This window comes from Tasmannia lanceolata, unplaced genomic scaffold (assembly GCF_043159265.1).
Source record: "Tasmannia lanceolata isolate RefF3 unplaced genomic scaffold, GAP_Taslan_0.1 ptg000008l, whole genome shotgun sequence".
Classification (NCBI taxonomy): domain Eukaryota; kingdom Viridiplantae; phylum Streptophyta; class Magnoliopsida; order Canellales; family Winteraceae; genus Tasmannia; species Tasmannia lanceolata.
Genome location: NW_027518685.1, coordinates 27,219,721 through 27,233,596, shown reverse-complemented (window position 1 = coordinate 27,233,596; position 13,876 = coordinate 27,219,721). Strand labels below are relative to the sequence as shown.

The following is a 13,876-nucleotide window of genomic DNA, read 5'->3' as shown; positions in this document are numbered from 1 at the left end:
AGTTTTGATTGACTTGGTATGGGAAAATGGGATTCAGACAAGCACTTGACCAGGGTAAAATGGAGTAGACTTTGGCGATTCAATGATTAAAGCAGAGTTTTGAAATAGTGAAACAGGCCCATTTCATAGGTGTAGTCATAGTATGGGTGAGTGAAAGGATTTTTGATTGACTTGGTATGGGATACAACCTGTAATATGGCATTCAAACAACCTCACACTACAATGGCATTGAATCTCACACTACAATGGGATACAATCTTATTATACAAACAACCTGTAATACATGTAATATGGGATTCAATTTTAAAATCTGTAATACATGTAATACCTATAATACAGAATCAAGTCTCATTTCCAATTTTACAATAAACACCCTCATCCAATTCTAATCGGTAAGAAGCGGAGATTTCCAACTCATTGTATTATCACTCAGAGAGACACGAGTTCCCTAAGAAAATGTGAAGCAATAGAAAAAGCGGAAAAAAAAAACACCATCTCCACTGCGTTCTCTTCTGTTAATGAATTCAGCCCCTATCTTGAGGCATCACTTCGATGCAGCTGTTATTCCGATCGATCGAAAAAAGACTATCCTCATGTTCATTGGCAATGCCCACAATGTCTACGGGGCCTGAATTACCAAAGGTTGACCTGTTCAATGGCCTTTGTTAGACTTAAAGAATCATAACCCTGACAACAGAATGGTAAAATGAACGTACACAAAAATAAAAAGATGTGTAGAATCAATGAATGATTTATTGGTAACTCTGAAATATATCAATTGCGTTTCAAAGTATAATGCAGAGAAAGGGGTAAGATGCAATCAATAAAAAAAATACAAATGATCCTAATAATTTAACACCTTATATTATAAAGTTCTTATTACCCTCTATAGTGGAGATGGACAGAGAAATCCAATGGCTTTGGGTGACTTTTAGCTTAATTGCAATTGACCCCAGACTTCATCATCTTGAAATAGTCCCTCTGCAAGACAATTTTAACAATTGCACCACAAACCTTTATTTTTTTTTGAAGTATGCCGAGTCCCACACTCAATACCCGTGTCGGATTCCAACACTCGTATCCATACTGATGCAGAGGTCACATCTAATCTAGAATTCACCAAACTAAAAAGAAGAAGCCAAAACAAAAGAGCAATGCTAGGGGAATCAGTTTTATGATTGGGCAGGAAACTGAACGAACCAGTTTTGGGCTGTGTTCGCATGTTGGAGGTGTCATGCATGCACCAGACTAGGCTCATGTATATATAATTGTTTATGCACCATATGCAAAGTTACCTATAGATATATGAATTCCAACAATGCCATGAGTTTCTCCAGCCTGCCAGAGGTAAGCGCTGGCTGCAACCCTGAGAAAGATTTGAGATTTTTAGAGATACAATCAGAAGAAAAGTATGGTCATCTGAACAAATAGTGAAAAATGGGAAGTAAATTCTCATGTCGTCCGCAATAATGAAAGACTGAAAGTGCTGGTTTAAGATTTAATCCGAATTTATCCACCATCATATATCCATATGGATGCACATTTTTACTGGCCACTACCATATGCTATGTGCAGGATGGTGCAAACAGAGAAAACAGAATGTCATACCAAGTGTGTTTCACCGATTTTGTTAATTTCAGCATTATAGGAATCCAACAGTATTTTGCTAAATTTTTTTTTTTTTTGGTGGAGAAGGACCAGTGTTTAGTGAAAGCAAGATTATTTAATTTACAATTATTTCTGAGCAAGCAGTGGTGTTGTGAAAACCCAGAGAGGCATCTAAAAATTTATGCCCCTGGTTTTTTTTCCCCGAAAATTGACAATTTTATTACAAGCAAGCAGCCGAATTACATAGAAGGAGACAAGATGTCCCACAAGAACAAACCCAGGTGCTGCTGAAACCACTATCCTACTCCATTATAGGGCCTGAAAATGTGATCAACTACTTATCCAAACCCTCATTTGCTAACTTATCTGCATGAGAATTCGCTGACTGTTTCATGTGGCTAAACACTGGTTGAATTCCCAGCCATACAAAAGTCAGTTTCCTTTTAATTCCCAGCCTGTGTGTGCTGCCATTTTAGTGGGATTTGCTGGTTGTTGCTTGTCAGGGATTCAAGACCAACAACAGATCCAATTAACAATTACAAGCTAGATAGACCAAATGCTCAAATGTACTGAAAAGCAGAATTCTGTTCTTTAGGTTCTGGCTTCCTGTTTTTATGAGAGCTGCTGATGGTTTTTTCCTCTGTTCTACTATTAGCCAAACTTGGATTTTAAAAGTCTCTAAACCAGCTAAAGATCCAGAGGACTTCATTTGATCTGCCACAAAACTCAGGTATAAATGGGGATTTGAATGCAACGACTATCTCTGGATAGTTCCTGTTGTGTTAAATTAGGGCCGAACTATTGCTATTCCTAGTTGGCTACTGTGATTAAGATTAGAATACCAAGAGGGAGAGCTGAGATGAGGAGAAGGGAAAGAGAGGGTGGTGGTGGGATTTCATGGAGCCCTGATGCGTCTGGCCCGTGTGTCAGCCGAGCCTTCTTCTCCTTCACCCAAACTTTGAAAACAGGGGTTTTCACCAGCGAAATTTTAGAAAGCGCGATTTAGTCTTATTCGATTCACCGATGTTCCGGGAAAATGCCGGTGGTTCTTATATGCAGCGACGCTCATGATTGTCGCTTAATCTCAACGCAAATACACAATTAGTTACCGACGTTTTACATTGCAAACGTGGGTGAATACAAACCTTTAGTGACATTTTTAAAACGTCGGTAGATAAATACGGTGTATTTTGTAGGCTTGGTAAGCTACTAGCGCACTCACCGTCGTACTATTTTACGAACGTCGGTGCATATATAGTATCAGGGATGTTTTTACAGAACGTCGGTAAGCTAATGTCGGTAATAACTTAATGTTTCTAAAAAGAAAGATAATGAGTCCTAGTCTAGAAAAAATCAGTTGGAGAACTAGAGAGCTCCTGGATCTTTTGGTGGTTTGGCATCTCTCTATTAGGCTGAAAATTTTGTCTTGCATTTTAAGACTCAGTGCTAAACTTAGTTTAATGCCATTACTGAAGTAGGAGTTAAAGACCGAACAGGATTTATGAGCTTAGTCAGCTTGCATTGTTTTATATAAAGCTAGTATATCATGAATCTCAGATTCTTTTCATTTCTATATTATCCATTAAAGAACTTCCTCTCTTCTTCGCTGCAAAGTTTTCCTTGCTATCATTTAATGCGGCCATGAGAGAGTGCTATGTGAAATTTATGCTTTCACTTTTCTCGTTACCCTATCAGTTTTCGATATGATGTAATTTTAAGTGTTAAAAGAAGGATTCTCTGGAGAAAGTTCAAACACCTATGTGTGCAAACACACCCCTGTGACCTGGATAACTTCTCATTTTTTTATTAGTGTCGAAAGGTCTGTATCATTACTTTTATAACTGATCTGCTATGTCCATTTCATTCATTGATGAACTCATCTTTCTGATGCTATCACAGGATATCTTCAAGAGCTTGTTTAGAAGCTCAGCAAATTGGCCAAGCCATAGACAACAATGATCTCTCTGCAGCTAGTTCCGTTCGGGGGCCCAACGCTAATGCTGACTGGGTCCAAAATGTCAATAGAGCTTTCATCAAGGTTATCAAAGTTTCTAGAATTCAGTTAATCAAAGGCTGTATATTATGGTTCATTTCAGTATAATATTGTTTTGGTTTTTTAATTCTTGTTTTTGTTACATTCCTTTTGTCATCTAAGCTTAAGTCCTGAGGAAAAGACTGAGGTTGATATAATTCAAGTCCTCTTTAGCTACATTGATTTCATTAACTTTGAGCTGTTTTACAGAGATTGAGAGGAGTGAGAGATCTGAAATTTGATAGAAATTAAGCAAGAAAGGGGACTTGAAAATTCTAGCAATTGTTGTCTTTTCTAGCAGAGAATCATGTTTGGTTTTGAGTGTGTTATTGATTCCATTGAAATATTTTAGATCAGATTTTATCGGAGTTAGTAGTTCAAATGATTCTCTGCATTTTTCAGAAATCTGAAACTCCTGCCTCTTGTTTATACTTTGAATCCCTCTATGGTAGAGGTGACGGCGGTGGCCGGAGATGGCGACGGCGACGACGACCGAAGGTGGCGACAAAGGCAGTGGCCGGAGGGACGGCAGTAGCGGGAAATGGCGTAACCCTAATCCCTCTGCAAATGAGGGTATTTCTGTCCTCAAAATATTAAGCATGGTTAGTTTAGTCTTTCCGTCAGGTTAAACTAACGGACAGTTGACGGAGGGGGTGTACTTGTCACATTTTGAAACCATAGGGGTCTACTTGTAACTATTTTAAACTTTAGGGGTTAAGTTGAATGTGCCAGAAACCAAAGAGGGTCTAAGTGTATTTTTCCCAAAAAATAATAACGGATAGATTGACGGTTGACCTTGAATCGTCCAAGTTAAATGTTGGAGTGTGTCTTATAAGCCCCTTGAACCTTGAGGACACACTCTTAAGCCTTACCTGAAAACAATTTTGAGTGAAATAACCCCTGGTACCTCTATTTGATAATCATTTGATGAATTAGAGTTGGTTTCACTAGTAAATCTTCTTAGAGAGATTGTAGTGAATTAGAGTGGGTTTCACGAGTTTGGGTTCAAAGCTCGAGTTGGAGGTGAGCTTGGGATAAAAGCTTGGTTGTGAAGGTTTGGGCTTCACCCGCAAGAAGTCAAAATGGGATGGCATATCTCGTGGGTGAGTTTGTGTCGAACCACTATAAAAGTTTTTAAAAGTTTTATAGTGGTGCAATCTCTTCTCTCTTTATCCCTTTCTTTGCTTTGGGTTTGTGTTTATATTTTCATTTGTTCTTTGCATCTTTATTTAATCTTTTTGAAATGTGTTAAAGTTTTTAAAACCCAAATCAACACCCCCGGGCTAACACTTTTCAGTGAGTAAAAAAAATCTATAGGCCTTGTTTGGTTCGCTGGGAGAATACTGGAAGTAGTAGTCAACAGGGAGGTGACAATGGGTGGGAGATGTGTAGAGTTATCTAGAGGAGAATAGGGGAAGATTGGTAGTGTTTGGTTGGGCATCAAACCGTGTGGAAAATGTAGGGGTGGCATTACCAAAATAGATAGTAAGGGAGAGAGAAAGAGAGAGAAATATAATAATTACACAAGACAGTACATATTCCACTCTTCTCCCTTCTAAAATCCACCCAAATGGAGGGGACAATTCCGCCACACAGGCCACCTATGGAAAAAAAGCTAATAATGATGTCTCCTCCATATCTTGTAGTCAAATAGAATTTGAGCTCAAATTTGGCAACCAAACAACATCTGGTGTTCCATATTCTCGGAAATGCATGTCCAGCCTTCTTCCATGTTTTTTGCAACCAAACAGGGCCTATGGGTATTTTGGTGACAAATTGATGGCATGACCTGATTTGCATAATTCACTCAAAGGTGATGACTCTATTTGCAAAATTTCAAACTGGAACACTCTTTTTGCAAATAAAGCTAAGTAGATTCCTTGTTCGGCAAAAAGCCCAAAATTCTTAGAGAGAGAAAGCAAGCCAACTAAACCAAGGAACTGGGATGAATAACAAAAGTTAGCCAACAAAACTGAGAGAGAGAGAGAGAGATTCTCAGGGCCCGTGGCGTTGGAGATTTCTTATTCAAGATGGTTTCCTGGATAAAACCCTCGAGGTGAGAAGAGAAATTCTCTCTGAACTTTTATTCAATAATTTGTAGGTAGTCACGGATTTTCTTCTCTAAATGTTTTGCTTCGATGAGCTGCCTTATTTTTTCGAATGTGTTTTTTGGATCTCTGCTTGCATGCATATGAATTATCTTTGAACAACGAATTGATTATACATTTAGGGTCTGTTTGTTTTAGATTATGAAACCGATTGTGGAGTCCCCAACCGATTATTGGACTCAAATTTAGTGCAATTTTTTATCCAATAATCGGTTGTCCTAATGTAAAACAGACAAGGCCATGGGTTGTGATACTGAATCGATTGGAAAAGCCTTCAAGTTTTCAATTCAATACACTTATTTGAGATAATCATTAGCAAGATTATTACAAGAACAGCAAGCACATTACAGTTCATGACCAAAGATATGTATTGCTCTCTCTTCTACTTTGCTTATTGTTTCATAGTTTACCGGCCCTAATTAAATCCATGTGAGTAACGTTGGCTACACTGCCATCAGTACCCAGCTAATCCAATTTTAACAGAACATTAGCAGTCTCTTGCGTGTCAATGCTTCAATTGCCAATCTCTGCAATGTAGTGCCCAAATTCATCTAACTTGTAGAAGATTGTAAGTTGCAAATTTCCTTCCTAAAGTTGATAGCATCAAACAAGGCGGTTTCATTATTAGAAGTTTCAAAATCCTAACAGTAGCAGGATCGCCATAACTGACTCCATTGAGTTCACCACCATGGAACTCAACAGTTACACCTACTTGCGGGGGAAATACACCCGCGGTGGTTTCCCTAGGGCCCTGGTGTCCCCCCAGCGCGCCGATAAGGGGAAAGTTCAATGAGGACATCTCTTTTATATTAGAGAGAAGGTTCTGCAAATCAGACTATGTGGAGGAGCTGGAGTGGGAAAAATAGTACTCATCATGGAGTTGATCGACAACATTGCCAAAGCTCATGGAGGTGTATCTGTATTTGGCGGAGTAGGCAAACGTACTCGCGGAGGAAATGATCTTTACATGGAAATGAAACCATTGGGATTGGGTATGGATGAGCCTCGACTGGGCAGCATTGATTAAAAAATGACAAAATCAACACTTCTCCTATTGCATCATTTTCCGGTGAAGGGTTAAAGATTAGGTCAGGATTCGAGTCAAATCGACCTTCCCTCTCATCTCAGGGTGGGGCAAGGAATTCAATCAAATGTTCGTTGGCCATGTTCTGGTTGAGAATATTCTAAAAAGAGTGACTGGCCGGACTACTAGATACTTAAGCTATGCTGGGAGAGTTCAACTAGTAATCTCTGTGCTTTTTAGCATGCAAGTTTACTGGTGCTCCCTTTTTGTGCTTCCCAAGATGTACTCAATGTGTACGAGCCTGCCCCACAGATGTATTGGAAATGATACCTTAGGACGGATGTAAAGCTAAGCAAATTGCTCCTTTTCCAAGAGCAGAAGACTGTGCAGGTTGTAAGAGATGTGAATCCACTTGTGCAACAGATTTCTTGAGTGTCCGGGTTTATTTATGGCATGAGACAACTTGCAGCATGGGTATAACCGTATAACTTATTGATACGTTCCGGAATAATCTACTTGAATCCATTTGATTCTTCTTTACTGACAAAAACTCGTACTCGAGAAAATATATTATTTCGAGCGCGGATTTTTATGGTCAAAGTCTATCTTGTTTCCTTCCTAAAGTTGGTAGCATCAAACAAGGCGGTTTCATTATTAGAAGTTTCAACATCCTAATGAAAAGAAGACATTAGGAAGACTGAAACATCCGAGACAAATTTGTTATTAAAGTCACAGTCCCAGCCTAAGAACCTTTAACTTAACAAGCTTTATACTATCTGTGTCAGATCTCCATAATTTCACAAGAGACTCTCTGTTAGACAAATGATCCAGATACGAGACGTTAATCATTACAATGAATACTCCTACATCAGAATTTTTTGTTAATTCAGGAACTTTGAAGTTTAAAGCCAACCAACACTGAACTGGACAATATACTTGAAAGACCTTAATGGGAACCATCCAAGACAAGAAAAAGACAGCCAAGTGAAGCTAGGCCAATTTAGTCAAATGGGGCCTACAGTACACTTTCACCCCACACTAGAGCCTCAATGTGAAGCCGTTAAAGAGGGAGGGTAAAAGAGGAAGGCTAGCTTATACATCATCTATAATTTGGCATTATGAACTGGTCAAGTGCTACCCCACCCCACCACACACCCCCAACACATACACTTCGAAACTACAAACTTTGTAGCCAACATACCCCTCCGAGAGTGACTGTTTTCAAGGCTTGGGGAAGAAATATAATGATTTGTTCCATTTAAACCCTAGATCCGCTCCGATCATTGCTCGATAGGTTTCCGACGATTGTATTGTGCTTGATGAACTCCCTTTCTCATGAGGAACCCATCGAATCCGACCAAGGTCGGATCGGAGAACGGAGAGCGTGATGCGGGTACATTCCCGCCACAATGCTGCTAACCGTTTTTCAAGTCAGTTTTTCGGATATTAGATCGAAGAATCTCGAAAAATGATAAACTAGAAAGTTGTAGAACTTTTCGAGATCTTTCCAGCAAGTATAAATGCAAGAAATTTGGACGAGTGGTTGAAAAGTTATGTCTATTTTAGTGGACTGTGTCTGTCGTGGATGCATTCCCGCCACAATGCTGCTGACCGTTTTCAAGTCAGTTTTTCGGATATTAGATGGAAGAATCTCGAAAAATGATAAACTAGAAAGTTGTAGAAATTTTTGAGATGTTTCCAGCAAGTATAAATACAATAAATTTGGACGAATGGTTGAAAGGTTATGTCCATTTTAGTGGACTGTGTTTGTTGTTATTTCTCAGGCTTGTTAATGCTTTGTGCTTTCTGATTCCTAAACAAAGGATGCTTTGTGATGTTTAGGGGAGCAATTGGGAGACCCAGAAAGTTAAGGAGCACATCTTGAAGTACGTTTTATGTTGGATCTTTGATTGATTGTACCTTAGAAAATGACCCCGTATTGTTTCTAATAGTGTTCGGGTTGGATATGTCTTGCGTTATACTTCTTGGCTAGTATTTCCATTGTTATGGTACTTGGAAATGTGATTATCTGTTGATGGTTGTGTCCTAAAGCTTCATAATTTAGGACCCGGCATGCCAACATACCCTTCTCATGTTCTATCGTAAGAAATCCATATTTGTGTATGCTTTTAGTTCTGACTTGTTACGCCACTACACTCGATGCATATTTTGTTACTTGCTTGTGCTCGTGGATTTTTTTATCATGCTGTGTGGTGCATGGGTAGTATTACAGTGTGTACTTGACACTTCGTATACTTTGGTCGGGCTCTCGTGGCTTGTGCGGTATACTTGAATGATTAGATGCTCCAATGTGTGGGATGCTTTGGCCGGGCTCTCGTGGCTTGTGCGGTATTCCCTGTAGTTAGATTGTAGTATTCACAGGTTGCTTTGGTCGGGCCTTCATGGCTTGTGCGGTACACCTGACACGTGGGTCGCTTTGGTCGGGCTTTCGTGGCTTGTGCAGTAGACCCTATGTATTGAATACTGAGAATTGCGAGTCCGTGGCTTGGGTACCCAGGTGGAGCCATGTAATTATTATTTTGTGCTTGCTTCACTCGGTTCAAGGAAGCAAAGGTCTTGTTGGCATTGGATACCTACATTATTGTTATTACTTCACGATTGCCTTTTCATTACTCATTGATTATTATTATCTCGTGACCCTCTTGTTGTCTTATGGCATGCCAAGATCCGTCATGGATCCTTATATAAATGTACAAGGCGAAATCTGACTGTTGATAACAATTTTCAGATCCCGAGAGTTAGCTTGGATCGTGATCAGGAGGCTCGGAGTTTGAGCGTGGCTGGATCATCTGGACTAGCATTATCTTTAATCTTTATTGGTGTGGGTATTGTTACAGACTTCGTATTTCCTTATTTATTTTATTTTCGATGGGATGTGAGAACTACGGAAAATAAATTTTTATTGTTCTCGTGGGTTTATAGCTATTTCAATTGCGGATTGACTTTTTAATTGAATAAGGGTGGATTATTTTGCCTCGTGGTTCTCCAGTTACTCTTGCCATTCATATCCATGAGGTAGCTGCAGGTATGCGGCGCTGTCACTTGTGGCTTGGTTCGGGGCGTGACACCTAATATCAAAACCTATCTCATAGCGTGGAGTAGAAGTAAAAAGGATGCTCCTTGCTATAGCGTGGTGAAATTTTTAGAAATGGTAAGGTCCTAATGCTTGAGAAAAAAGAAGAGATCCAAGGTGAAGCCTAGGTAGTGCCCAACCCCTACTGGGGTGGATCCAACTGAATTTTGATGGGAGTTCAAAAGGCAAACCAGGGAGAGCGGGTATTGTCGTTGTAATCCGAGATTACAATGGACATATCGTTCTCGAGTTCAGCCAGTGTATGCGATTCTAATGAGGCAAAAGCAAGAGTAATTTTATGGGGTTTGAGATGTTTGCTGCCCATGGCTCCGGGCCAATAATCATAGAAGGGGACTCATCAAAAGTGTTAGCATGGGGAAGTAACTAAGCAGTCGGGGCTGTGGAAACTACTAGACATCATTGCGGAAATTAGTGATCTAGTCAGCGTGATTGTGCCTAAATTTCAGCATGTGAGACGATCCGCTAATAAAGATGCAGATCGATTAGCTAAAGGAGCGGATGCGGAGCGATTATGGAACAATACTACAAAACTACAGATCCCGACTTCGTTGTATATCTACTTTAAGGTTGAGATCAATTTCTTCTCAAAATCTTAGAATTGCAACTGCAACTAGATTTTTTTTATTTTTTATTTTTTGAATAGATTCTGGAACCGTACTACAAACTACAAATCCTGATTTTGTTGCCTGACTTTCTTGTGTATCTACTCAAGGTTGAGATCAATTTCTTCTCAAAATCATAGAATTACATCTGTAACTAGTGTTTTCTTCTTCTTCTTCTTCTTCTTTTTTGTTTTTTTTAAGTGATTCTGGAACAATACTACAAACTACAGATCCTGTATCCAATGAAGTCACCCAATGACCAAAATATGCCTCATTGTTCCCAAGAAACCAGTTTTTATAGTTTTGGAACAATGATTTACCTGTTCTTTCCCTTTTGCCTTTGCCTATTTCCATCAACTTGCAGGTTTTCCACCTAACTTCATACTATCGAATTTAACACCTTCAATTATTAGTTTCTTTGTAATTTATGGGTGAATGTTAATAGGTGTTTCTTATGTCCTTTTGTTTTCTTCTCTTAATAGTTTAGCATTGTCTTGGGGACCATAATTGTCTTTCCTTAAATGCACATGTATTTCAGACAGCATCACCTGGATGGCTTCTCATGCTTGATGAAGCATCGACACCTCGTCACTTGAGGATTTCCCCTGTTGGACAATGCCCCCAAATTGTCTACAGGCTGCCTGGACTGTTCAAGGTATGTTAATATTTTTAACTAGTTTATCATTAAAAAAAAAAAAACCGTCACGGATTTAGCATGTCTTTTCATTCCTTGATTTGCCATGTTTGACACCTTTTCGGCCTCTATAATACATTCATATCCATACTTCCTACGTGTATTCATAGTCATAAATATCTCTGGTATTTTTTGAAAATATTGCTATTTTCTTATAAAACGATAAAATCCTGAAATTTTCCCGAGATTTTGAAAAAAAATCATCGGGATGTCTTCATATTTTAGTTATTATTGTGAAATATCACGATAAATTCACAATATTATTTGATGTACTGATTTTCCTCTTAATTCTAATATGTTACCCTCTACATGACATGCACACATACACAATCCACCTGATTTATCCCGTAGATCTAACAGTTGACTAGTTTGCCATCCTCTACGCCTTTCAATTGCTCCTGTCATGTATAATCCAACAGCTCAAAATCTTCGAGCGCAAGAAAAGCATATATGTGCAGTGTGCTGCATGTATAGTTCAGGTGCTCGTATAATTGTTTAAATTTATCTACTCACCCGAGCCAACTCCCTTTTGTCTTGGCCGACTTCTTGTCCAAGTCCGAGTTTCGTCCTATGGTGAAAAAAACTCCATTTACTCGCTCGAGTTGATGAAAAGTTGATCTAGTCAATCATTGACTCGCCTGAGTTGATTCCCCAGTTATCTTGGCCGACTTCATGTCCAAGGCCGAGTTTTGCCCTTCTGTGTCAATCAAAAACTCCTCTGGCTCGCTTGAGTTGATAAAAAGTTGGTCGCCCAATCATTGACTCGCCCGACTCAACTTCTTTTTACCTTGGTCTAGTTCCAAATTTTTACTCACTGATGTGCTGTAGATTCTGAAGATATTATAAACTTTGATATTGGCTTTAATTAATTATTTTATGTATTTTAAATATTAGGATAAATACTGGGTTGATTTCAGGTAATATTGGATGAAGCCATCATGAAACTAGACCCTTTTATCATTAATTTTATTAAACCTTCTGTGCTCAGCTGAAGAGTAAAAAACAAGGACTGAAGATTGTGTTACAAAATGGATTGAAATAATTAAATCTAGGAACCTTATCTGGTGAAAATCTAATGGGAAGCGATCTCAGCCGTCGAATCATAGGGGGAAATGTCTTGTTTGTTTCTGCTGTTAGGAACTTGGGTTGGGGATGTTTGTTTTTCTTGGAGCATGCAGTTTTGTTTTCAAGATTCTCCTTTATATTTTGTTTAGGGAGATGGGTATTGACAAATTGTATTTTAAATTTGATCAGGAGACATTCTCGAAGTGGATGCAGCTATTGTCGATGGTTAGGCTTTGAAATTTGAATGTTGTTATTACAGAACTCTTTTTATTCTTTCTTTTTTTCCCTACTTATACCTTGTTTATCCCTAGTCATTTCTTGGGTTAAAAAAAAAAAAGGAAAGAAAAATAATAGAATAATAGAGTATTACATAAAATAATATTATGAAATTGGTAGAGTCACCTGTTAAAGACAAAAACTAAGGCCTGACTATGTTTACTGCTCCCTCTTATATTTATTCTTCTTTTAGGTATTTCTGCCTTCAACTCTCCCAAATAGCCCAAATAGCCCAAATAGCCATAGCCCGTGAATAGCAAGTCTATGCATGGATAAAATAAACCCCTGCTTGCTATTCCAATGAGGCTTTTCACCATGAATGTAGGCCTTAAGATTTAGGGTTTAGGGGTAAGTTGGGATTAATTTTATCCCTGGATAGACTTGTCCTTCTTTGTTCGGAAATGGAGGAAAGTTACTGGGCTATATATGTGGATTTTTCCTCTTCATATGTAGACGCATTTTCAGCATCTCCAAAGGGCAGGCCCCTCGGAGTGGGTCGGGCATGGTTAGTGCTGCTGGAAAACAAAACCGGGGAGGGTAGATGACTCAGAACCGGAAAATATCTACACAGTGGGGTCGGAGAGTGACAACATCGATATGCTTTTGAATGAAATATTTAAAAATAGTGAAAGTGGAGATGATTATTTCAAGGAACTTATCCAAGCAGGACAGGCAATCCCAAAAACAGTTTTTCCAACGATTTTTGTACCCATTGTTAATGTCATTGTTCCCCATGGGAAGGAAAGCTGTTATTTATTTTGTAACAAATGTGGTGAACAGAGGACAAGAAGACAATCTTATACAAGTAGGATGGCCAATTCCAAGAACAACTTATCCTTGTATTTATATTCCCCTAACGAACAGCCACGTTGGAAATTAGGTGGTCTCAACAAGCAGGTCATTTTCTTGAGCAGGTGGGGCCCTCTTCTAATCACCATCAAATTGTATATGCCTCTTTAATGTCTACACATGAATCTAGATTATTCATTCACTGGCTACAGTTTGGTGTGTTTCTTTAGAAGGGTTGGCTTTGTTAACCGGGCCACCACTTGTTACCTGTGGGCCCGACCAAAGCTAGGCAGAAGAAAAGTACGGAAAATAATATTTTCCATAGAACAAATTTCAAGTTTAGTAGATTTGTGGTTTTCTTTGAAAATAGTAAAACTTTTCTCAACTCAACTAAGCCTCTGTCCCAAACAAAATAGTAAAACTTTTCTATGTTGGAAAAAAAAATCCATTGAAAATGAGTTTACCAAATGCTGGAAAATTCATTCTCTCAGTGGGGGAATTATACTACGAGATGCCCATATATGACTTTGCCACTTGCAATTGGGCCCAACCATCTGGGTAAG

The 13,876-nt window shown here is 38.9% G+C and overlaps 2 long non-coding RNA genes across 4 annotated transcripts; one reads left to right on the top strand and one right to left on the bottom strand.

The window, feature by feature from the left end:
- Positions 1–215: 215 nt before the first annotated feature.
- LOC143883520 (uncharacterized) lies at positions 216–1,390 on the bottom strand. The gene is made up of 3 exons (XR_013252415.1): positions 1,296–1,390; positions 884–1,124; positions 216–648 (listed from the first exon to the last, which is right to left on the bottom strand). It is a non-coding gene; the product is annotated as an uncharacterized LOC143883520 (long non-coding RNA).
- Positions 1,391–5,548: 4,158 nt separating this feature from the next.
- On the top strand, positions 5,549–12,859 carry LOC143883519 (uncharacterized). 3 transcript variants are annotated; one of them, XR_013252412.1, is made up of 6 exons: positions 5,549–5,696; positions 9,522–9,614; positions 9,819–10,453; positions 11,028–11,144; positions 12,438–12,473; positions 12,718–12,859. It is a non-coding gene; the product is annotated as an uncharacterized LOC143883519 (long non-coding RNA). The 3 variants fall into 3 exon arrangements; XR_013252414.1 differs by lacking the exons at positions 12,438–12,473; positions 12,718–12,859 and adding an exon at positions 12,101–12,422; XR_013252413.1 differs by lacking the exons at positions 12,438–12,473; positions 12,718–12,859 and adding an exon at positions 12,172–12,421.
- Positions 12,860–13,876: the final 1,017 nt, after the last annotated feature.